Genomic DNA, 25990 nt, shown 5'->3' with positions numbered 1-25990 from the left:
GACTTCAATAGCAAATGAACAAAATTAATACATCTTTACAGGCAAGCTCTGGTGTGGAAACTGGTGTGACATGACTGCAAGATTGAGTGACGTATGTTACAACATATGCTTTTTTCCCCCCATTTTAAACTACACAAGTTCATATGTTATTATAAATTTGGATAACTTAACAGATTTTCTCATAATTAACATTTTTATCACCGGTCCATGTTTCGACTTCATAGTAACGTGACTGTTGTCTCACGTTTTGTATAAAAGCATACTAGCTCATCCAAACGCTTAAATTCGTGCGATTGATCGCAATATCTAACCCGTCAGACACGACCCTGTTTCTGATCTCAGGGGTTAATCAAAGATACACCATAGAGAGATACGGTTTGCCTTTTCAGCCACAGAGCAGTGTTGTGCTCTTCATTATTGCTGGACTAAGGTCCGTATTCATAACGCATCCTACTCTCTCCTGACAGCCACAGCTCTGTAACCGGTTCACATTTCAACAGCCGGGGAAACCTCGCATATCTTCCAACGTATCAGACTTGCGGATGCCTATCAGCGAGTTTGGTCAAAGATCCAGGGATGCTGTCTCAGTTGTTTTACAGAAGGATTAGACGACGGAGCCAGTGACATTTCTTTTTGAGTGACTTCAGACGAACACGATCTTAAAAAGAGAAAGGGATCTCCAGACAGTTGTAGAGAGCGAGTGTCTGTCTACGAGAGCTTCCTAGAACAACGTGTCAGACCGACCTCTCGTCTTCCACTCAACTTTCCATAAGAATACAGTCTCCTGTGTACTGTGCGTTTTGTGTCAGTTTGAGACAAATTGCCACCAGCGCTGCGGAAAGTTCTGTTCCACGGAGAGGTATGTTTTATACAGTATTCGGACTGTTTACACACAACATGCATATTTTTAATTAATTATTAAATTACATCGTTAATAAGTAGGCCTCACTGACAAAACCACTGTAAAAATACGAATGGACGAAGTTTATAATAGTTCAATATGGGGATGTTCATTAATGCAACTTTCGACCAACTTTTACCATAAACTACTGGGAAAAAATATTACACAGTGTGGGCATTTTTTTTTTCGTTTCTTTGCTTTGTGTATGACTTAAGAGAGGATAACCTTTGCTTTTAATTGCACTTCTTAATTGTATCGCACATATGGGAGTATTGACTGATAAAATTTAGACAGTTGTGCTGAGTGAAGGGCTACCAGGACGGAGTTCTGCAGATTACCAGATAACCTAGTTATGTGCAGATTTCGGTACTTTTGAATGCACTTTTCTGTACGGCCGTCATAAATCCGTGTAAAGCCATATTGAGCAAGTAACCTGTTGATATATGACCGGGGGGAGACAGAGCCAATTCTGTGATAACGATGTTCATATTGATGAAAGGCAAGAAACGCCAATAAGTTCCACGCAATTATGATAATATGAATTTGGGTCCCTAGGCATCAGCAGATGCTTTATTTATCAGCAGATGCTTTAGGAAAGGCTGTACAATACCTGGTATTTAAAAAAATTTAAATGTTGGCTTGTATCTACATATCAACTTTGGCACATGCACTAATGTGCACTACACATGCACTACATTAAGGAAATGAGTCATATCATGGCAATTTATGTGAACAATGCCATGTGTGACTTTGTGTTAGTGGCATACATGCTAGCGGCAGACAGCTTTGTCATATTTCATCTTGTATTCATGGTGCATAATCATGGGCAACCCAGATTCCAGAATGATGTAAAGATAATGAAGTGTGGAAATGTGTGATGTGTCAGAATACTGATAATAACATGAGTGCACAATCTGTAGTGTGAAACAAAATGATTGTGGGGGCAAGTTTTTATGTCTGCTAGCCTGAAGATGAACAATTATGTCTCCACTGATCACCACAAACAAGCACACGGAGGGACTCCAATACTTGCAAACTACAGCCTCTCATTTTATCATGTAAATTATTTCATCATGTTATTATTGTCCAGAATGTAGTGTTGAACCAATCATATTTTCACTCAGTTAAAGTGTATTGGGGAAAATACTCTTGACCTTAGTTATTCATTTTTTTAAACACGAGTTCATGCTTTATTAATTGTATATATTTGGCTGGTTTGTTACAGTATCGAGTGGTCTGAAACAGATATTCACCATCAGACAATTTACAAACACTAAGTGAAAATTTGTGTTTACAGTTTGTAAACATTATGGCGATTGGATTTTGCATACAACATTTGCTCATATGGTTGTGTTTTCGTAAACAGTTACATTATGGGTATCGCCGTGATTCCACAAATGATACTGTAAACAACATGACGGATGACAAAAAAGGTAGAGTTCTACCACCTTACAGTACGTGATTGTGTTTTTTTTTAATAAGTATTTTCAAATGTGTAGAAATACGTTTATCACTTTTTGAAGGCGAATAAAACAGTGAGTACTTTGCACAGGGTATTTCCCTGCACAATGCATTCCAATGCCATAATGCATTTTTGATAAACAGTACCAATATGCTATTTGTACGAAACCTGAAATGAACTTGCAAACAGAGTATTTGTTTTTAAGCACTGAATCACCTTTTTGGCAATGAAACTTATTTATGTTTAGCTGAATAAGTGCTGTGTCCAAGGAGGTCCTTGTTTCACACTTGTAAGAGTTGTGCTGTTGCCTTTGTTTTACCAACATCTTGTGAAAAATAAAAAGTGATATACACCAATCATGCAAAGTATACGCAGATACTTATGAGAAGGTGGCAATAGGATGGTTAATTACATCCTTAATGAAATCATGGTGTCTGATTTAAAATATTTACAAACATTTATTATTTAATGTATTGTTAATGTATTAATGTAATGCATTATTTAAGTCAGGTATAAACACTCGTGTGGGACTGCCCTATTTAACACATGACAGTGAAATCATACTGAAGCAGAAAGCACAGACCGAGGTAATGGCATATGATGTGTACGATTTTGTTGATTTCCCAGTTTACTAATGCATTAAGCTTGGTACTGTACATTTATGTCAGAGGAAAAGGAGCGTTTGTAATAAAATACATAATATGTGTATTTATAATACATAAAGTGTGTTTCTAATGATAGGGAAATAGTAGAAAATTGTTATTACACATTGATGATGAAGATTTAAGAATGGCTACAGCTATGTATTGAAGGCATATTGTGCAAAATATAACCTCATTTGACTAGATATTAAGTAGAGGTCAGATAACAGTAAGTAATTTTCATTCTATCAAAATCCAACAGACTTTATTTGCTTTGTGTATTCTTGCTTGCACATTTAAAACAATGTGCCATAAAACAAATGGAAAATCCCACACAAAACCAAAAGTTATGTTCAAGGGCACAGACTTTATTAGCTAGCTACGAATCTTCTTTCTGGCCTTGGACAAGCAATTCCGTGAGCTGTGAGGCACACATTTTTCACTAGTTATTGAACAGTGAAGATGGACAACAGGCCAGTATTATTCACTGTTGTTGTGAACGTGTTTTTGATTTTTGTTTTAAATTGTCCCCCTGTTTAAATGCCAGCAATCTCAGAATAGGCTACCTTTAAAACAATGCACTTGTTTACTGTGATCATTAATGGTATCAGCTGCAAACAGTATCTGTTGTGCTCAGGCCACGTGTTTTAACCAAATTTTCACAGCTTGGCTACAAAACATTGCCTGCAGTTGATTAGCGTTAGAATGCCTGGCATCTCCTCAACTCCATGTTTCAGTTATTCATTGTACATTTTGGTCTCCTGAACATCCCAGTGTGATACAGGCTAAATTAGAAATGAAATTCAATTCTGGCAAAGGTAGTTCTGAAAGAAACAGACACGCTATTCACTGGTTTTTCTTTTGGCAGCACTCTACATATAAACCAGTGAATTAATGACCATACATACCCGGGGGTCTTTGCATCATACTTGTCTTGACAGGCCTTTTATTTTTCTTTGTTTAGGGAGAGGGAATGTACAATTTAGCCACTAAAATCTCTGGTCTCAGTGGACATCATTGCAGGGGACTGATAGCTCAGACTGTAATTCAGCTGTGGTACCAGATTGCAGTCTGACACAAACCTCATGGGAAAAAATGACAAGGCTTAAATATTTCCTCAACAGAGTGACTGATGACTTTGGCAGTTTTGTTTGATTTCAAAGGGCACTTTACCTCTCTTAAGAAGATAAAGAGATTTGTGTGATGGAAAACACCTGGTGTGTAAGGAGCCGGGAGGCAGCGGGAAACGTAAGCTCTGTAAGAGTTTCTGTGAGAGCTTTGTGAGAGAATTCTTACCCTAAACAGCCCCTGCCCAAATTTGATTTGAATATTGATGGATCATGTAAGCAAAGGGGCTGTTCTGAAGGTCAAATGGATGTATTCAAGTTGCTTTCACTTTTTTTTTTCATAACATTATGCAGCTTTTGGAACAGAATTCTGCAAGAATAAACAACACTTATCAGCGATTTTATTTTTCTTATGAAGACTTTTGTATGTAAAAACTGCATGCCATGTAATTTATGCAGAATGAAACAGTATCAAAAAAAACAAAAAAAAAAAACAAACAATGAATGTGAAATAAAGTGCATGATTAAAGCATTAGCAAAACAAATCATGACCTAGGTATGATGTGCACATATACAAAAATGTATGTTTTAACTAAGTCACATTCGATGGCTGTTGTATTCTGTTGTGCAGGGTCCAAGGATTGTCACGGCCATAGGATTAAAGACAGAATGTCTGTCTGAAATGGAAGGGATTTGATGACATTGAAGTTATTGTGTACATTAGGCAAAGAAATTTAAATATCTGTACAGCTGAGTAAAGACGGACATATGACTGTCTGAGAATTTTTTTTTTTAATTTACTGAATGAATACTTGTTCTCAATTTCTTTTAAAGGCATGCTTTATATGTCTCTGATTTATGTTTAGCATAGATGGCTAATGGATTAATATCTTAAAGGATTATGTTCCTGTCTCCATTTCAAATATTCAGGGCAACAAGAAGTGAAATAGAAAGAATTCCAGTAAAACAAAAAAGATGTTTATTTTGGTTTTATCCTCAAGGTTTGATCTCTTGTAACAAAACACCTGAAATTTAGGTATGTCAAAGTATTTGTTTCAGTAGCTTGCAGTATGTAGTTCATTTATGTATTTTCCAATGGATTCCTGTAAAACAAATAAAACATCAACATCCATTTGTCTGTATCTGGTGCTAGTGTTAAGGGCTTAAATATTATCATAAACTACAATATCCTCAATAACATATTCATGATCTTTAATAATACTATTAAATGTTATTGTTGTAAATATTATTAACAGCTAGTTAATGATGCTAGTAACTATTTAAATATCTAAAAGAATTCTAGGTTAGGAAATATTACTTATGTTGATGCAAATTCAAATATTTGCATAGACGTGAGTTCAAAAAACTTTTTTTTTTTTTAACTATTGTATTTTTAGTATCATGAATTTCCATCCACGCCTGACCTGAAGTTGACACGTGTAAATGACACTATCTCTGCTATTCATTGGCCCTGATTGAATGTTGTCGGTATAAGTCACATTTTTCTCATTAACACCATAGCTGCATAAAGTGTGGCAATGGATGCATGTCATTTTGTGATTTAAGAGGATCCTCAGCTTCCACTTACCAATGTCAAATACCTGATACTCTATCTTACCAACAGCAACCCATGAATTTTGTTTCATATTGACAAATTGTCATTGTATGTGTGCATGTGTGTACTGAATACATACACAAAGGGAGTGTGCCATTGGCTAACACACAGACCTAATTTTCCTTGCTTAAATACAGGTGTGTGGCTGCTGAATGAGAGTACTTAACTCTTATGGATACTCAGTTAATGCTAAAAGCTTCCATGGTTTGTACTTTTTCTTCTTAAGTGCTCCTTCTGTGGTTTTTATGGGCAGTTCGTCAGCAGGCATCATTGCATTGCATCAGTAATGACCCTAGTTACCTTAGGCAAGAGTAAGGATATTAAAAATGTTGTCCCAAGGGCATTATCAGACTTAATGTGGTCAATAATCAAATCCCCTACAAGGCATTAACAAATGGCAGTGAAAATCCTTATGCGCACATTCTGGGAAACTGACATGACCAGCATCATGTTTATAAATAAAAGCTTATGTGAGCATGAACTAAAATAACCTGAAATCGTATATGGCAGGCATGCAATAGTAATGTGAACCATCAGCTTTAGAAGTATCAAGGTCACACAGTTTCAAACTAAAAATGTTAATGCAGTGGTAGAAAGCATATTAAATGACTGAACAGGATTAGATTTTTCAGTTTGAATAATACAAATGAATCACATAGTAGCTAAACACAAAATGAAAGAGTCAAAGACTCAAAATGATTTGAGTCAGTGATTTATGGTTGAATGAACGCATAATTAATTTCACTGTCCTTATGGTAGTGATGTTTAGGTGAAAACTATATGAAAACTAAACTATGAATTGATATTCATTTTATCTACACCAGAAAATGTCTGAATAATACACAAAATCTCCACATTTGCAGGATGTAATATCTGCTAATTGCTAAAAGATTCAACGGCACAACAATATTATAATTGGAATTGAATTGGTTTTGATTTGAAAATAAGTTGTCCTGAGCTTCCCCGTAGGAATACGTAAATTAGTGCACTTGCTGTGAATGCCATTAACGTTGTCAAAGCCAGCAATGGTGATAATACTGCTGGAGTTAAATATTCTTTTTTGAATCTATATATAATTCCATTTGCAAAATGTGTATGACTTGGAAAGCAGCCATTTATTCTTTAGTATCAACTTACAGGACCCTCATCTATGTTTGTAACTGTGTTAGTTCCTAAAGTGCTTATTAATGCTGTGTTTTTTTCTGCCCTAAGCATAATGCACGGCAAATGCTAATGCAAAATGATGGCCACTCTCCCTGTTTTCAGCCAGATGGCAATAAATCAAGAAATATTGTATTTCAGAGCTCATTAAAGCGACATTATGCAGTAAAATTGCACAGCAGTCACATAAGAACACAGTAAGTGTTTGTTACTATCTCTGCCTGTATGATGTAATCTTTACATGGTAGTGTTGCATCATTACAGCAAAGCATTACGATTCTAAACCCTGATATTGTTACAGCATGATCCAGGCCTCTTTACCGGTGTCACTGTGCCATTGCTGTCCACTTGGTATGTTGTCCACTGCTAAGCTCTTTGATATATTGCTGATAACTACTGCTTCCTAAAGCAGTTTGTACAAAGCAGATTTGCATCATGGACACTTTATCAGCTTGGCTTGTTCTGGTGAATATGGGGAGCTCCCAGTGGTTGTTTAAATGAAACATTGTGTTTATTCCATTTTTTGACTGGGCCAAGTTAGGGTTATTCTTCCTGTTTGTAATCACTAAGCAGATAAAGCTAGTTGAATACATTTAGTGAAAGATTTCAGAACATGAAATAGGTTTACTTATTACATTTACTTTAGTTGTATATGCACTCTATTGATATGTTTCTCATAAGGTCACAGAACAAAGCAACACAGGGGGTATTCATCCCCTCAGGACAGCCTTATTTCATGCCAACTGTAAATACAGTCACTATGCTTTCTTACACACATACACACACACACACACACACACACACACACACACACACACATATATATATTCATTCCTATCTTATCTGATGGTAGAGGGTAGTCAAGTAATGTAGGGTGTATGATATTCAAGGTAACCCTATGGTATCTGGGAGCTGAGATATAGGTGCATTTGATGTTCAGGAGGAATGAAGGAGAGAGTGAGGGAAAGTGAGAAGTGGAATGGCAACAATATTAGGGCAAGGCAATTGAGCACAGTGTGTAATGGATAGTGTTTTGTAGCTTCAGTTGGGATAGACTGTGGCAGCATACAAAAGAGGTAAGAAATAAAAATAGGTCATGTGGCCATCCAGAATCCAACTGAAACAGGGAGCAGAACCTCTGTCAGTTAGGTGTCATCCAGAACAGTTTTTAGCACCTGCATTTTGTGTAGTTTCTCACCACAGACAAACATAATCCTGTTCTAATTCTGTGCGGTGCTCATACAAAGAAAGAAGCAAGTAATGGTGAATGGCAAATGGCAATTTTAGGCCTTTGTAGGGTAACCTACACACTATAGCCTGAATGGAATATAATGATAAACGGTGTGTGTTCCTCTAAATCCAGTCACTTACTGTTAATCTCATGGGTTATTTCTCACCTTTCCCCCATCTCACATGAACAACATCACAATAGCTCCTGTGCGTCTGTATCGACATGTATTTTCTCTTCCTATCACACCAGTGAGTTATGTCTGCACAGATCCATTACAGCATCTGTTCATGATTACGCCAGTGTAATCCATCCTTGTTGGCCCAGTTTTGTCAGCTGTTTCCCCTGTAAGACCACTCTGCTTGTCAACACCTTTGCTTGATTTGTCTTTACTCTTACCTGCTAAGCTAATGTCATCTCACACCTTCACTGCTTATTCCTGCAAACATGCATTAATCAAATTATATTAACTGCTTACACCCTTCTGAATTATTCTGTTGCACCCTCTCTATGTGTTATCATTCCATTTAGACAGCCCCAGGTGCTGACTGGTTATCCGTGCTTCATCTTTTTCTCTCCGTCTCAAAGCCTGCTCCTTCCTTAACCTTGTCCCGAGGTGAAATAACCTTCCCCCAGAAAACATTGATAGGTAATTCCTGCTGTAACCATTACCAACCTCTCTCTACCATATTCTGCTGCTGTGATTGCTCAGTTTGCTCCATACGTCCTTTGTTCTTCATAGAAAATTGGCACTTGACATTGAGTCTCAGCAAGTTCGCTTCTGAAGTAATTCACTTGATCCAACCATCTATCTTATCCAATATCACTTCTGTAATGCACTTGGAATCAGAGTACATTTTTGCTTACCCAATTTTTATTTACACTGGATTTAGACAGAAGTGAAATAAATTAGACTTGCAGTATTCTTTATGTCAGTTTTATTTTTCTATTTACTTAAAACCGCATAAGATCATACGGTGCTAGTGTATATAAAGTAGAATACGGCATCTGTAATGATACTATATTTCAGATACTTGAAAGAACATGACAATCTGAAGCAACAGGTAATGCCAGGCAAAAAAAAAAAAAAAATCAATTTTCCATATGGCGTTAGTGGAGGGACCGCCAAGAACTATATATAATGTAGATGAGTTGAGGTTGGAGAGGATGGTGGGTCACGATCAGATTGGACAGCTTTGATCTCTTACTGAAGAGGTCATTCCACCACAAAGGGAAAAGCAGAGATGGCTAAAGAATTGCAATGAGATGACTGGAGGAAAGGGAGAGACAACAATGGACCAGGAGAGAGATGAGTAGGGGGTGAAATGAGGTTGGATACACAATGGAGAATGTGTTTTAGAAAGACAGTTCAAGAATTGTGTAAATAAAAGGCAGTGAAAAATCAGACAAATAGTATATGATATTTAAATTATGGAGCTGATTCGATTAATTTTTCATCACATGACCTAAAGCTTCTGACAGTTTTCATCAACTCCAGACAAAGCATTACTAAGAAAGCAAGATCAGGCGAGTGGGTCAGATATGGACTTGCCCAAACTAAACTTCTACTTGCCTAGATATGACATAGATTAACTGTCATATAAAGTGCAGGTTGTCAACACTGTTATCATAAGATTGATCACCTGTGTGTTTGCTTCACAATTTATTTTCCCTATGCAGAAACCTACTGAACCTGAACGTTGTTGTGGCTTTCTGGGTTCTGTTTTCTGTAATTGTAAAAAAGATCCATTCAGAATAATTAATGTTATTGAATTGCTGCTTTAAGCTAAAGAATTTTCACTGCAGTCACCCCATCCTCCCCCAGTTGATATGTGAGCAAGGGGATGTCTGGTTTCAAACTGGAGACTTAAGCCTCATATCAGGGTCTACGCTGAACTGCTATCACTGCCTGATCTGCATTACCTGTTTGCACTCCACTGCTTCAGAGGATGTGAATATCAGCATGGTACATACTCTATGTTTTCTGAGAGAAAACCAACATATGTACGAAATTGCCTGGAGACTGGATTTGGTGGGTTTGCTGTTTGATAACTTGATTAGAACTGTCACTTTGCTACTTTGTGAAAGTTAATTGGGATTTTTTTTTGTGACCCAGTGGTTGAAAAACAATGGAGAATTTTCTGGCTTGGAGGGTCCTTTTGGACGACCCCTTAAACAGCTTTGAAAGGCATAGAGGGGAGAAAAAGCTTCACTTTGACATTAGACGGTCAGTCAAGTCCAATTCCGCTGTCACAGACAGGTATTTAGTGATCAAGAGCTTATGATTGGTCACACAATGTGAACCGCCTCATTCTTTTTTTACTCAAAAAAAAAAAAAAAAAAAAAAAAAAACATGCACACACAGAAATGCTAATGTACTTGCCTGGCAGCAGGCACACAGAAACTGGGGATTTTACGAACTGAAATGTTAAATTTGCTCTGAATCATCACTTGCCCAATAGGGCAAGTCACTGGCCGGTTTTGCTTGTGTGCCACATGTCTTACTTGCCCGGGGCAATTGGGTATCATTAATTGGGTATTAATGTTGAATCCTTCCCAAATATGCACAGACAATGACTGAGACACATGTGCATGAGATCAGGGACCGTGGGTGGCATAAGCCCAGCCTACCTCATTAGGATCATGCCATGTTTGTGTGGTCTGTTATGAGAATCCTGATGTGCATAAATTTGATGATTTTATCAGTAAAGCATTTAGCAATTAAAATGAAATGGCTATGTGCACGACGATCTTACCCACTAAGTGCCTAAATGAATTTAGCTTTGAAAAACCAATAATACAGAGCGGGGTGGGGGGTTGCACTTTGCAGTGTAGAAATGGAGAAACTACCCTACTTACTTTACAACTGATATGAGATCACCCTGTACATGCAAACCCGTGTCTGTTTTATGTTTTCATTTCATGTTTCAAATGAACTGGCTTTCAAAAAAGAGCTTGCAATGTGAAGGTAAGACCTCAGTCAAAGACTGCTTAAGTAAAGAGACCATTACAAAAAAGTGGTGTAATGGAGTTGCACGGAGTTGCTCTTGTTCATGAGTCATTCCATTCAGTGTTGCAAACAAAAGTCATATCCTATCCTATCCTTTTACGTTGAATTGCACGTAAAGGTATATCCACATGCAAAATATCAATTACTGTACTACAGAAAATATCTTAAAATGTGAGAAAATAATGGATAGTTAATTCATATAATTGTTTTTAAGTAAGAAATATGTGAATTAACTCAGTACTTTTGATCAATATGTTAGATGTTGATTAGTTGATTAATCATTCAAAATAATGTCAATGTCATTATTTGTACTTTTTACTGTAGCTTACATTTTATATTTCCCTGTTGTTGAAAAAAAGTTATTAATTTCTAATATTGCTGTTCATTAATGCATCAAAGTTTTTTGTATGTATGAGAAGAGACTGTGTCTTTATGATATGAAAGAAAATGAGTTTAGCTCGATTCCTTAACATGAGTTAATAACAATGAGTGTTTATTTACTGACTGAATTTCAGTCATAATGTTTCCAGAGTGTATGTATTCAGATTCTCTCATTTACACTCACTGCTTAAATCCCCCTTGATGTATGGTTTATCACAGTTTTAAAGGAATTGTGCCATATGTATTTAGAGTACTTAAAAAATAGCAGACTATTAGGGTATATTATATTCTGACAGATTGACTGCATAGTCACAGGTTTATGACTTATGATTTCAGAACAATGCATCACAGTATATCTATGTTATGTTATAGAAGACTTCAATGTCCCTGCATTTTGTCTTACATGTTTTACTAGCTACATACATAGATGCACTACTCCAAGGCAAACCTCCATGTCAGAACCATTTAATGCACTCTTTGTTTGGAGTTTACTTACGTGGTAATTTCTGCTGTAATGATTTCTTTAAATTAAAGTGGGGAAACCTGTAGGTCAATCCGTCAATATCACTATGGGTAAAATCATAATTGTTTATTGGCTTTTCGCAGTAGCCAGTGATAGCTTTGTAGGTGTATAGCAGTTAAATAAAAAAATTATCTAATGACATCATATTTCATAAATATTGTAAGCTACCAGTCAAAGTTGCTAGGATGGTATTGTTACCGAGTGAAGTTGCCATCCAGATCTGAGCAGTTAGGAGAGCACTAGCTGTGCGGAGTACAGTGAGTGGGGTGAAAAGAGCGCATTCCTCTTCTGATTGCTATGAAGCAGCGGAAGGTGCAGGTCAGAGTCACAATGTTCTAGTAGCAAGCCAGTACATTGTTAGTTGCATGTCAAGGTTAATTACAAACTAATGTCAAGGTTCAAGCCCTATCCTAGTTAACTCCAAATGTAACTCTAGTGCTTGTTGGACCTATCTGCATTAGCAGTACCTGGGAGTAACAAAGCACTGCACCCTTGGAGACCAATATGCTTCAATCATGTTTTTTAGAGCTCAGCATGCCAATATGAAACAAGCTATCAGATCCATAAAGGGGGCTGCAGGAAGCCTGTTTCATAGACCCAAAGCTATACTACATACATATTTATTGTGCCTCCACAGATATTTCATCCTTCCTTTAGATAATTAAAACTTCACCAAAACAAATTAGGGCCCATTATGCAAATAAAAGTCTCCTCCAAGCAAAATGAAGTGTTCAGAATGATAAGCCAAACAGATTCAACTCCGGAGGGTTCTGTTTGGAACTGCTTTATATATTAACTGCTGTTATATTTCTCTGAGGTGAACTTGTTTTTAATATCATCAAACTTCAGCTTTATCATTTAGCATCAGGGATACTGTAATTTCAGTTGAAATTATTAATTTTCTCAGCTTGATGTACTTCATCAAGTAAAACAGTTGTAGACCAAATTTCAAATTATTTTCTAAGCATCAGCTGTCAAATAATAAAAATGAAAAGCTGTGCCCTAGTCCTAATTGTTTGATTATACTAGAAATAACATGAACAAAGCTAATTATTTTTCTCATAAAACTATTTACAGAAAAAGAAAGAAATATAGAAGAAAATAGTGTCAATAGATTGAATGAATTTCAAAATGAACTGTTGGAAACAATGCAGTAAGCACATCCTTGTTTTTGCTGTCTAAACTATGTCTGTTTTGATCCTGCACTTCAAAAATGTACATGAACAACAATAATAACAGGAATAATTCACAAATGTTAATTTCTGGCACCTGAAATCACTAAATTGTTAATTATGAGTCATATTGTGTGTGTGTGTGTGCGTGTGTGCATGCGTGTGTGTGTGTGTGTGTGTGTGTGTGTGTGTGCATGCATAAGTGTGCATTGAAACGGTTTACACATGTAATGTATCAATACAAATAACCCAACAGTATATCCAAAAATGGCTCATGTTTTCTGTTTTGTAGTCTGCCAGAGGCAGAGACACATGGCCACTGTAAACTGTGTTTTTTTTATTATTATTATTATTTTCATTTTCCAGAAATTTCTGTGGATGGTACAGTGTTACTGAAAACACATCAAAATTTGTAAGTTGCAAAAAAGTGTATTACCATGAATACAATTATGCCCCATATAATCACTCAATGTGAGACAAAGCATATGGATAGGGTATTTAATTTATAGGGTGTTTAATTTATCCTGCTGCCTTTAAAATGAAATATTCTCTATGCAAACAATGGTTTAAACCCCCCACAGAGTGCAACAGTAGCACAATCTGTTGTTTGGCATATTTGTCAATTAGATATTGTCTTGTTCTAGCCCATACCTTACAAATATTGTAGTACATTTTTCTTTTCCATTACTTCCATTTTACGGTTTCATATTGTGAAAGAAAATATGAGATATCTTTTCTCTTTCACATAAAATCAAAGTCATGCTTCAGAGGTGAAATGCACTCATATATAAATTCCACACCTTGTACTTAATGTAATGTGTTAGAGATGTCAGTATGCAGATGTGTCAGTATGAGAGTGAACACTTATGGTTATTCACCTGTAAAATAAGTTCTGAGTTCACAGTAGCTTCACATACTTCATCTAGATCTGACAATTTGAATTCATGAAGGGGAAGAATTCTTTAATTTCTCAAAAAAATCCCAGATGTACCTACTATTGTGCTGGGAATGTAAAAAAAAAAAAAACCCTTCACAGGGAAGGATGTTGAAATCATTGTGCATTGTTGACATTAAGATATTAATGGACCACATGGATAAGGTTGGAGGTCAAGACAAACCAACTAAGTAAACCCAGTAATATTTGCTAGTCAATCTGCTTTCTCATATGCTAAATGATTTGGTGGTTTAGTGGTGTATATATATAATTAGTAATAAGGACTTATCCAAACTAAATGACACTATATATTTTTAAAGAACAGTTTCAAGTGCAAAGTTAACTCAGTGTCTTGTATTTGTCTCTTTTTTGGTGACCATGATTCTTTTTTTTTTTTCATCTTCTACTTTTCTCGTTTTAAATAACCTGGTAAAGATCTGAGTGGTCTGTGGAATGCTTGAGGATCTCCTGAAGATGAAATTATCCTACAGAATGGACTCACCATAACATGATTGATGCTCATTTGGGATGTTGTGCAGTAGATTGCCGAAAACCCATCCATCTGAACTTTATCGCAGGTCCCTGGACTGAATTCTGATATCTCCAGAAATAAAGGCAGAGTATTTCCCCAACCATCCCAAAGTTCAAGCCAGGTTATTACATTTGCAGAAATGAAAAGCTCATATCTACCTAAGATATGGTCAACTGAGCTGAACAATGATGTCTCTCAGTTGGCAATTTGTATTATATATTCTGTTGCTGATGTATATTTCACCAGCATACACCTGCATCCAGAAACTGTACTTAGTTGTTATTAAGAATGTCAGTTTATCATAAAAAACACCAGTCTTCAGAGATGCTGGCACCCATACTTTACACTCTATGTTAAACTGTTACAACAGTTATTTATTTAGTATGCTATTACAAACAGTACCAGTCAAAGGTTCAGACACACTTTTCATTTTTATTTTACTATTTTCCACTTTTTGGAATAATAGTAAAGCCATCAAAAGTATGAAATAACTCAAATGGAATTATGCAGTGTCCAAAAAGTGTTATAAACAAATCAAAACTATCTTATATTTTAGATTCTTTAAAATAGCGAAAAAAAATATTTTTGTTTAAATTAAAGATTTTTTGGAAAGAAATTTATGCATAGACATCAACTTGACTATTGATATTTGTCTAAGAAACTAATTTCAAGCCTTTAAGCATAACTCTCTATAAAACAAACAAACAAAAAAAAAGATTAAAAAAAAGACAAAAATGTCTTTGAATGCATGTTTCCCATTATCTTAATCAGGCTTGTCCAAACTTTTGACTGGTACTTTATTCCAAGGCATAGGTAATGCAACTGTGATGCATCTTCTGTTGAATTTGCAACACTGGATAGCCTGCCAAGCTTTCACTTGAGTCACGAGTCTATACAAATTCAAGGCTTTGATCCCTACACTTTTCAGGGAATGAGTGATCACAAAGGTGGTTTCTGAAGGGATACAGGGGCGTTTGTTGTCTCTCCTGTCATGTTCCCTGATTCTGTGCTCACACAAAGGCCCTTATGGAGCCATTTGCTTTTTCTGCTAAAATCGGGTTTCTTGTCTTTCTATCACAGGCAGTAGCAGCGGATTGTTAAGCAGCCGGGACTCATTGCTAACTTTCTACAGCCTCATCGCTTTTAAAAAGGTACTGTGTGCTGTCTGTTATGTTCTCTGAGGTGTGTGTTCTTAACGTGTTGTTTTCCGTAGCTAATCTTACTCCTATATAGTTTCCCAGGCTCTTAGGGTAGAATAATTTGTGTTCCCTTGACCCGTCTATGTGAGGTGACTGTACAGGTAATCAAGAGTTCTGAGCCTGCTCTGGTTTTTTTTGGAATTGAAATACTCAATCCACAATACAGTAGATTTAAGAGTCTGAACTACTTTGAAACAGACGCTCAAAAGGCCTAAAAATGTCATTTAAAGTGTATTTAAACCCTAGATGATGCTCTTCCTTTGTCATGGTTTTGCTGGTCTCATTTTGCCACAACCCCACCAACACCTCATCCAATACAAAAGTTAGTTATGCATCAAGGACAGTAGCATAATTGTCCAATGATGAAATTGTTTCCAAATTAGTTTCATCATGCTTCTCAAGAAATGTATGGAAACCTTCAAGTGAGGGGAAAAACTTGTCAAAATAATTTGTTTCATTCTTATCTACATATATTATCAAGTACAGTTACTGATATATTTTTCGTTTTATAAATTTCATCCCCTGTAGTTATTTGCCGTTTTACCCAAACTTCTTAGCAACATTGTCAATATTTCCACTGCGTCTGAGCTGTTCACAAAGGTTTGTGTGAAGATCTAGAACACCGGTTTAGTCGGTTTAGTAACCAAAATGTAGACCTGGGTCAGTGAACTTACTTTCAACACCCTCCTGCTGACAGCTAATATAATATAATAGTCACATTTTTAGCAATGTAAATGAAGTGAAGGTAAGTTTTGGTTTTGGCAGCGTTTTACTTTTCTGCAACCTGAATCTTGAATAGATAATACTTTTAAAAGCAATATGGGGATACTCTGTGATTTTTCTGCATTAAGATTGGTCAATACCAACCGTAACAATATCAACAATGACTGTAGGGTTGGATGGTGCTTTGCCTAGTTGTTGTTACTTGTAAATCTCAATTTGCAGTCAGTGAGAATTTTAATACCTACAATAAAAAATATAAACTTTGAGAACAAGGTTTGCAGTAATGTAGGTTAACTTTAGCTACAGGTAATATGGAATCAACGGGCATCTGAGAACTAGTTTCTTCTTAATAAGAACTGATGAAGACAGAGGAACGTGCAAAAACGAAAAATCTATAAGGATAGTACAAACATGTAACCACTATGTATACGTATCTAACTGTATGGGTCCAGGCAAGTACAGTGCTTTCTATTTCACATTATAAAAATACAGAGACAAAGCTGTTGTGTATTTGAAAATATTGTTTTATGTAATGTTACTAAACAGTAATCAGATGCAAATTATGTTTACATGTTTACTAAATGTCTGTGTTACCGATCTTTTGGTAGTTATTGTAAGGAAATGTTTGGTTCAGCAAGATTTTTAGTTAAGAAAAAGGGGAAAAGGTCACTCAGTGTGAGTCAAATCGCCAGGATAATTATGGTAATGTAGCTAGACAACATGTTCGAAGAATTCAGGCACTTAACTGTAACTGGGAAGAATGAAGTGAAATCATATGCAGTCAACATGATCAATGCCGTTCTACTAGAACTCCTTGTGGGCACATTGGTGTGGAACCTGTCTCGTCTGTTGCCTTTGTGAAATGTCTTTCCCCTCTCCCTGCTGCTACGCTGACTGCTTGACAACTACAAGGGCGTTCCCTACTTGGTTGAAATGTTATTGACAATTGTAAGTCAATGTAAGAAATACTGAGCATCTAACAATAAAAAAAGATAATCCATGTTAGCAACATCACCAAACTTGTTACTTTTATTGGTTTATTTGCTTTACAGTTCTTGTTTCATACTGAAAGCAATGACAAATGCTTGTCTCTATTGCAGAAATACTTTAAATGGGTAAAATGTAGCAACTGAAGATGTCTTTCTTGAGCAGTCTTCTTCTTCAGTGCAAACAAATCCTCCCTCACATCAGTGGCAATAATGCTGTTGACAGATGCTTTTCATTGTAAGGGTGAATTTGACGTGACGGAAGATTACCATCAGCAATGCCAAAACGCAAGAGGCATTTCCAAATAAATAATTTCTGAAATGTTTTGAGGAAAATGTTCATCAAGTCTTGTCGTTCATACTTTGAAGGTCTGGAGAATATTGCCACAGCAAGGTGAGCCCTATCTTTTATGCCAGGAAGCATGGAGTGCGTTCAGCGGAACATGATTTGTGTCAGCTGACACCGTTGCCTGCAGGTGCACTTTGCAGGATATTACTTTAATCTGGTTGTTTTATCCTTGAAGTGTAAGCTGGCAAGTGGAGGGTAAAAAATGTCAAAAGCACAACTGAGACTGATCAATTTCTTTTGACCATAGGTCCAGGAATCTGTTTATGTGTACTTCACTACACCAAAAAGTTTTTTTTTTATATACTCTTTTAAATGAACTATATTGCAAGTAGGGTTACCTAAAACAGTTGCTACTGGTAGTGTCAAACTGATTGTTAGTGATTTTTTTACCATTTCTTTGGAATGGTTTATTTTAAATGTTTTTCAATTTAGTGCAGGTACTGATGAAGATAATTTTGTATTAAACATTTTATATTATTTGTATGACTGTAATGGATGTACTTTATGCCTATAAAACAGCATTTGGAGTTTCTTGGGGGTTTGAAAAAAGCAGGCTGCAGTAAGTTAGATTAGACCTCACTTTGATGTTATATACATTTGTTCATCATATTGAATTCTGTTACATTATATTACCTTAACTTAAATATAGATCTAGATATGTATATACAGGTGTTACATACAGGTGTTGGTTATTTAAGTGTCAAGTTAGACAGTTTGAACACATTTCTGATCGCAGATCTTGAATTGAATTTCTGCCCTGCTAATTACAAAATGTTGATGGAGTATCATGTAGAGCTACATCATACTTTTATAAATCTTAAAATTTCTCAGAGTGGATAAAAGTTGTACATAACTGATGTATGTAAATTCAGCTGGTTTTCATTCTAGGACAGTCTGTTGCTTCTGTTGGAAATAAGCCCAGTGCATCCCTGCAGGTGTCTGTGAACTATGGAGGCTGATAATGATGAACAGATCACCTCTGTTCAGCATCCCCACACAATCCCATATGCACTCAGCCTATTGTGTATTGTCAATGGGATCTCCCTACTAGTGGTGCCTCTGTGATTTAAACCAGTTGTCTTCAGGACTCTGGAGACTTGCTGTGCTCTCTGTGGGTAAACTAGACATTGGCACAGGAAGGTAGGTTCTCATTAGACTGAGATGTCTTGTAAACAAGGTTCCATATCTGTAGGATGTGTTCTGTATGCAGCTGTAGAAACCATATAATTACAGTATATGGTGACATTTATGGAAATGTTTAAAAATGTATAGGTGCACCACTTTCATTTTTGATAAAGAAATACACTTTGTTTAGAGAAATGTCTCTTAAGTGTAGGATCGGGGGATGCTTGATGACACACTGAGAGACTTAATGGAATGCGTGTGACTCAGAACATTCAAAGTTGAATGGCATAGCAAATTTGAAAACATGCATAGAGCTTTCTGTGGAAGCGTATCAAGGTGGCTTTCCACTTATATTTGCTACTGTTGAGATTTGGAGACTGTTGTGCCATCTAACTTTGTTTCAACACAAGATTTGGACATAATTTCATGTGGTCACACAATAAATAACCAAACTTGAAAGATATTTTCCTGTCTTGACTTCTTTTTCTCAGCATTAGTAAAGGAATAATTTTGTCACAAGTAATTTTTAATTTTATCGCACTGTTATAGGAAAAAAAATAGCAAGACTTATTTTGATCAACAGTTGTCTAATAGGCCATCTTTTGTGGTCATAACTAAAATTCTTGAGATTAAATGTGTAATATGTAATTGCTGGCCATGTATTAATATGTAAATATTGAGCATTTGACATTGAAATAACATATTAGTCACCAAGCTGAAACGTTCAGCACATCTGCACAGGAAGTTGCACTTTGTTTCAGACTCATAGTTCTCATAGTTATCTAAACCCATGTTGGAGGGAAATGGGAGAAGGCAAAGCTGAAGTATGCATATGGTTAATAGTAATTGGCTGAAGTATATTTTCTGTCACAACGGTGACAAATATCAGTGAAAATAAATTCTTTTGATATGTGATTGCTGCTTCCCTTTCCCAAGGCCATTACATACCACGTTAATTGAATTTCAGAATCCATCCATTCCTGCAGGGCGGTAGCGTCTGAAGTGGTTGTAATTATAATTTCTGCACACACCACTTATACCCTGTCTCTGTACACAGTCTGAACTGTGAGCCATACCACAGAAGATCACAGTAATGGAACTGTGATCAGCATGGCCGTTTCTCAAGGTACTACCTTCAGTCGCTGTATGACACACACTGTGGCTTTCAAAATGACATTGAGGAGAGAAATATATTTCAACTGAAATTAAAGTCAAACTGCAGAGCTATGTTTAATGATATATCATTCAGTGCATGATGTGCTTTCTTTGCAATGTTCAGACAGCATTGGGTAAGAGCTGTTTTGTTTTTTATTGTCAATGCTGGATCCATTCCTTTTTTTTGAAAAACCAGAGTTTAATAAATTTCCTTCGACCTTATTATTCAAGATTGGAAAGTAGTGGTTACTTCTTAGCTCACTTAATGTAGGTATAATTTAACACTTAAATCAGACTGGGATGCTTGTTATTTGTAATGCTAAATCATTTGCCTCGAGGAGACAGTAAATTACATACCAGTCAACTGTTATTTGTAACAGGAGCTAAACAACTGATAAGGATGCACAGTATTTATTTTCTGGATCCTTTTAAATGTGTCGATTGCATCAGAGTTCATATGTTGCTGATGTATAAATATGACCATAAGATTAAAGGCATGCTCTAGTCATGTTCAAACATATGACTCTTACTGTCTCACTATTTGCTTTCACCAGCAGCCAACATCTGTTGCGGTGTTATTCCATTCAGCCTCTGTGCACTTTTGTTGTAGTTCATAGAGAAGGGGGAAGCAAAGACCTGCCCTTGCGACTCGTGGGAGCAGTGAGTGTAATTTCACAATCCTCTGTTGATGACTGCTCAGATGGACTCTATATTTCAAAAGCAGGGCTGCATTGTAATAGAACATAGATGTGTGCATCATCAAGAATGTTGCGCAGCTGCTTTCCATCCTCATATACACTTGTTCATTCATTCTGGGACCAACTCAGACGTAAGGGTACTGAGAATTTCTTTTTGTTTTGTTTTGTTTTTGTGTTTACATGCATTACATGTATTTTAATTTTTGGGAATTCAGACATATCCTCTGCACCTGTGTATCTCTTAAAATGGGTGTTGCAAAGTTGGGCACTGTGAATAATTATAAATTGCCCTGGAAAACCACAACTCCCTGCCCAAAGTCTGGTGGCTGATAGATTTTCATGCTGAGTCATTAGTCATCATTGCAGAATGCAGTCGCAAGACAATCAATTTAACTATTAAATCTATGCAGATACTTCTGAGAAAATAAAGCAGTTCTGAAACAAAAATGAACATTTTCAATACTCAGCATGTGAGCATGCAAATATGACCAATGAGGATGTTATGGTAGCCAAATTAATTTATCACAATGGTTGAGTTGAACAGTCATTAATGAATGTGTCTTGCAGTCTGTGCTTCCAAGTTTTAGATGACAGAGAATATTACGCAGTGTTTAAAGAAAGTGAATGTTCAACATTTCATTCATAGGCTAATTATGGAGGGTTCTTAGATGGTATGAATTTATTAAAATTTGAAACTCATTATATGTCAGCAACTCATTAAACTGCATTTTTTTTTCATTGGACTTTGACTGTCTGGTTACCGACAATGTTATTGTTACACATGACGGCCGTTGTGGGTGCAAGACTGATTTGACCTTTTCCTGCACAGAAGGGTTGCATAGAGAAAAGAGACTTAAGTGTCAGGGCAGAGTACTTTAGTTTTTGGATACATTATTTTTATACATTACAGAATACATCTATTTTATGGAAAATAATTAAATACACCCTCATTTCGAGCAACAGGCCTTCAAATTCAGCAAGCTTCCACCCCAAACACATATCTCTAATATAGGAGCTCAAGTGGCCCATGTCTCAATGTGCTTAGCACTAACAGAGGTGCACAACTCTCTACAGAAACACTTGAGTGGGGTTTATGCATGCGTATCTCAAGTCTGAATTAGCCCCTCTATGTTTATAGTAGTATATTAGATCCGTTTCAGCAAGTTTAGGTTGCTAAATTAAATAGGGCAAGGCGATTAATCTGCTGTTAAGTATGCATTGCCTGGGAGGTCTCCAGGGCCCTATCTTCCAGCATACTGATATGCTTTTATGTGTGAAACTAACATTATTTCTCTATTTACCTACATTGCCTTGGTAGTAACCACCTCCAGAGCAGTAAAAATGAGATGAGATAAGTAAGCCTTTCAGAGGTCTACAGGGAGAAAGAGGGTAATGAGAAAAAGCAACCTCTCTGCTAATGTGGTTTCTTAAACAAAAATTATTTTGACCCTTTAGACCCCTGTCTGCTATCGGATTTAAAGCTGTCTCCTGGCCTTTTGTGTGACAGGAATATTAGCATTCTAGTGTAAAAACACAATGCTGGGATACAGCAGTTCACTTATAATTACTCACTGATGGTACTGAGACTTGCTCCGATTATGACTCACAACCAGATGTTAATGGTTCTGAAACGAGTCTTGGTGAGCTCTGATGCAAACAGTATCATTAAGGTGGATGTGTAGATTGTTTGCTCAGTTGCTACAAGCATAGAGAAATACATTCACAAAAAGGGTATGCTTTTTTGGGCATGCTTCCAAGGTATTAACTGTATTTCTGTATGTTTTATCACACAGTTATGATACTGTTTATAATACTTGATTATAGTGGGTCAGTGCATGCTTGTGGATGGTGCTATTCTCTTAATTTATGCACATTACACACTCCTAGAGATCATCTGGATATGAGGTAGTAAAAAGAGTAAGTAGTTTTTTTTTTTTTTTTCCTTTTTTGGCAAGACCAGGGAGCAAGAGTAGAGGTTGTGATTATTTTGAGTACATATTTCTTGACAGGTATAATGTGTGACATGAAGTGTGAGTTACAGTGCGCTGAAAGTTAAAGCTGAATGTAAAATGGATGTGCAGCACACCGTGGCAATTGTCAGTTTAATTGGGTGTTGATAACCATATCATGTCTCTAATCATGATTAGCAAGCTAAGAAACCAATCTGAATAGGATATTATCTGTGTGTAATGCATATTACAATTGCACATTTGAGCATAATAACTTTAGATGCCCACGTTCTTAAATGAGGACTCATGGTCGTAATGCTAATAGAAGAGGTTCTATTTATGGCACGCTGTGTGTTAATAATGTATGAGACATCTTAGAATACAGTCAACCATTTGCAATCATTAATGCTCACCAAATGACTGAATAATGCAATGTACTTTTCAGGATATGTAGAAAATGTGTACTGAAATATTAATTTTTCTAACTTTAAAAAGAAGACATTGTATTTTCCTCAGTATTTGGCACAATTTGCAATCAGTCAGTTTTTGAATAACCAAAATACCACAGTTGTATTGGTCCCACCTCTGTAAACTTTCAATTGATCATTGCTTTCTGTGTTAGGGACTTAACAGTTTTAAACTTGAGTTTGTTGTTAGTGTGAGGAGCTGCAAAATCTACAGTGAAGATAAATGATGAAGAATGATAAAGTAAACATGGTCCTTAGTGTTTAACACCAGCACTTCACTCAAGAGTTAAATTATTTGCACCTAATTATTTATGTGATTGTGGTCAAACCACATATGTGTTGTGCAGTGAAATCTGTTGGTGTTGTACATACATGATCATCTATGGTTGTATTTGTACAGTAAAATGGCAATATTTTAACAGTGAATAATTCTAACATTAAACCAGGCCCCATACTGAATACACTTAATTCTGTGCAATGTCAGCAGTGGCTGTCATGATTAAAGCCAATGGGACACTTAATTCCCTGACATCACTCTGCAAGCAGTGTTTAATTACTTTAATTAATTCATTTGTACTCAAGTTCTTATTGTACAGAACATTGATTTCAGTGCAAAAATCTAATCATGGGGATGTTGAGGAAGAGATCTATGGATTCTTTTAAATATTTAGACTAATTAACTTGAACTTTTATAGATTGCCTTGAACTGATAGTGTCAATGAGCAACTAAGATGGGAATAAGCGGGGGCAAAGTAGTGTAGTCATGTTGGGATGCAAATCTATTGCTGATATCCATTTAGAGGTGAGCACAATCAGCCAATAATAATAATTATTGTTATATCTATATTCAAATATTCAAATTCAAATAGCCAAAGTGAATGAGAGGTGTTTTGAATCAAAACCAGCATCGACAGTGGATGCCCAGGTCAGGGATAAAGAAGCATGTCCAGGCATCACTGTCACTTTTCAATGAAATGTATCATTTTAATTGTTTTTTCTGAGTAAAGTGCATCCAATGTATCCATTAAGCAATGACAATATACAGTTTGATTCAAAGAAATATGCAAAAGTAAGCTCAATGGTTGTCACTCGGGGGAATCAGACAGACAAATGGAAGCCAAGTACTCTGAGACATAGCATACCAGTTAATATTGCTGGTTACATGGTTTATTCCTTAGGACTGCTAATCGAGGTTGGTGGCTTTTTGTATCAGTCATTACCATCCTTATGGGAAAAGTAATTTTAATTGCTTTGCCATGGCTTTGCATTGATATTTAGCAAATTAAGGTCGAGTGAGAAGATCAGATCAGTCAGATCAGAATACAAAAGGATGGAATCTAATGTTTTCCACCAAGGGCATGAGGCATAGTATGGTGTGAAAATACCATGACCCTGTGAAGGACCCTGAAATCAAACCATCTTTGGAATCGACACAAAACTTCTTTGCTTAATGGAAGCCTTTGGCTGATCACCCACATGTAGCTGCTAATTAGCTGAAACACAGCTTTAGGTCTTACTTTAATGTAGGCCATATTGTTTCGTTTATCAAGCTTCATCTTTTTACATGACCCATAACACTGATTCCGTCACATCACAGTATCTAAGCTTTTTGAAGTCGGCTGAGAAGCCGGCAAAATGAATCTTCAGTCTTATGCCACAGTACAATACAGCCTGAGAAAGGCATTTATAACTCCAATACATAGGTAGTGTGCAATATCTGTTTTCTTTAAAAGAATAAAATGAAAGAAACACACATGAACAAAAGAGTGGGAGAAAAGTCTGGAAAAGATGACAGGAATTTTGAAACAGAAGGTTGACAAATGGGATGCCAATAACAGATATTTTAGAAATGTTTTGTGTGAGAACACCAGGGGCTTTTAGGGGAGAGAAGGGGAAAAAAAAAAAAACATACTTTTTAAGAAAAATACTTGGCAGTCACCCACTCCCTCTTCTGGAAGGCTGCACACACTACAGGTATTTGCTGGTAGACTCCTGGATCTGGGTAGAGTGGCCAGTGCCAGAGTAAGGCGATGCAGTAGCCATCTGTCTCCGTGTATTGAGTTTTGGCTGCCTGTGAGCCCGGTGTGACCAAGGAAGTCCGCAACATGCTCAGGACAATTCTATTCCCTTTTTATCCTGCAGTGTGAAGGAACTCAGTTTTCAGTTTTACACCTGGCATACTTTGCTGGGTCTCAGGGCTGTTAGCTCCCCCATGCAAGATGGCATCCATTCGCTTTTTCCTAACTTTATTTATGTTTGTGGGTGGGCTACTGATGGGTCAGGAAATTAAAGCTTATCAAAACACATCAAATTAATTAATTAAATTCTGATATCTTTGTAGTATGATTTAATTGCCTCTCTATGTATATGTTTTTATTGTAGTGAGAGAATCATATAGGTTACCTGCAGTAACTCACATACTGTACAGACAGACATAATCAGTATAGTCATGTAGTATTCAGGTATATGAGAAAATATATAATGTATTTTCCCATTCATAATATATAATAATTTAACAAGTGAGGGTTTTTTTCCAAAATGAGCAAATATTTTTTTTCTTCTATAGACATCACAGGTTTTTATTCCTTTGATGTTTTTAGAACGTTTCAGAATCTCCAAGCATTTTCCTTCATAGTCTAAGAAGATCACCAGGAATATATATGTGTATGTATATACACACTATATAGACAGAGTTGACATCTGCATTATAGA

This window comes from Megalops cyprinoides, chromosome 18, assembly GCF_013368585.1.
Source record: "Megalops cyprinoides isolate fMegCyp1 chromosome 18, fMegCyp1.pri, whole genome shotgun sequence".
Classification (NCBI taxonomy): Eukaryota; Metazoa; Chordata; class Actinopteri; order Elopiformes; family Megalopidae; genus Megalops; species Megalops cyprinoides.
Note: the sequence above shows the minus strand (reverse complement) of the source record.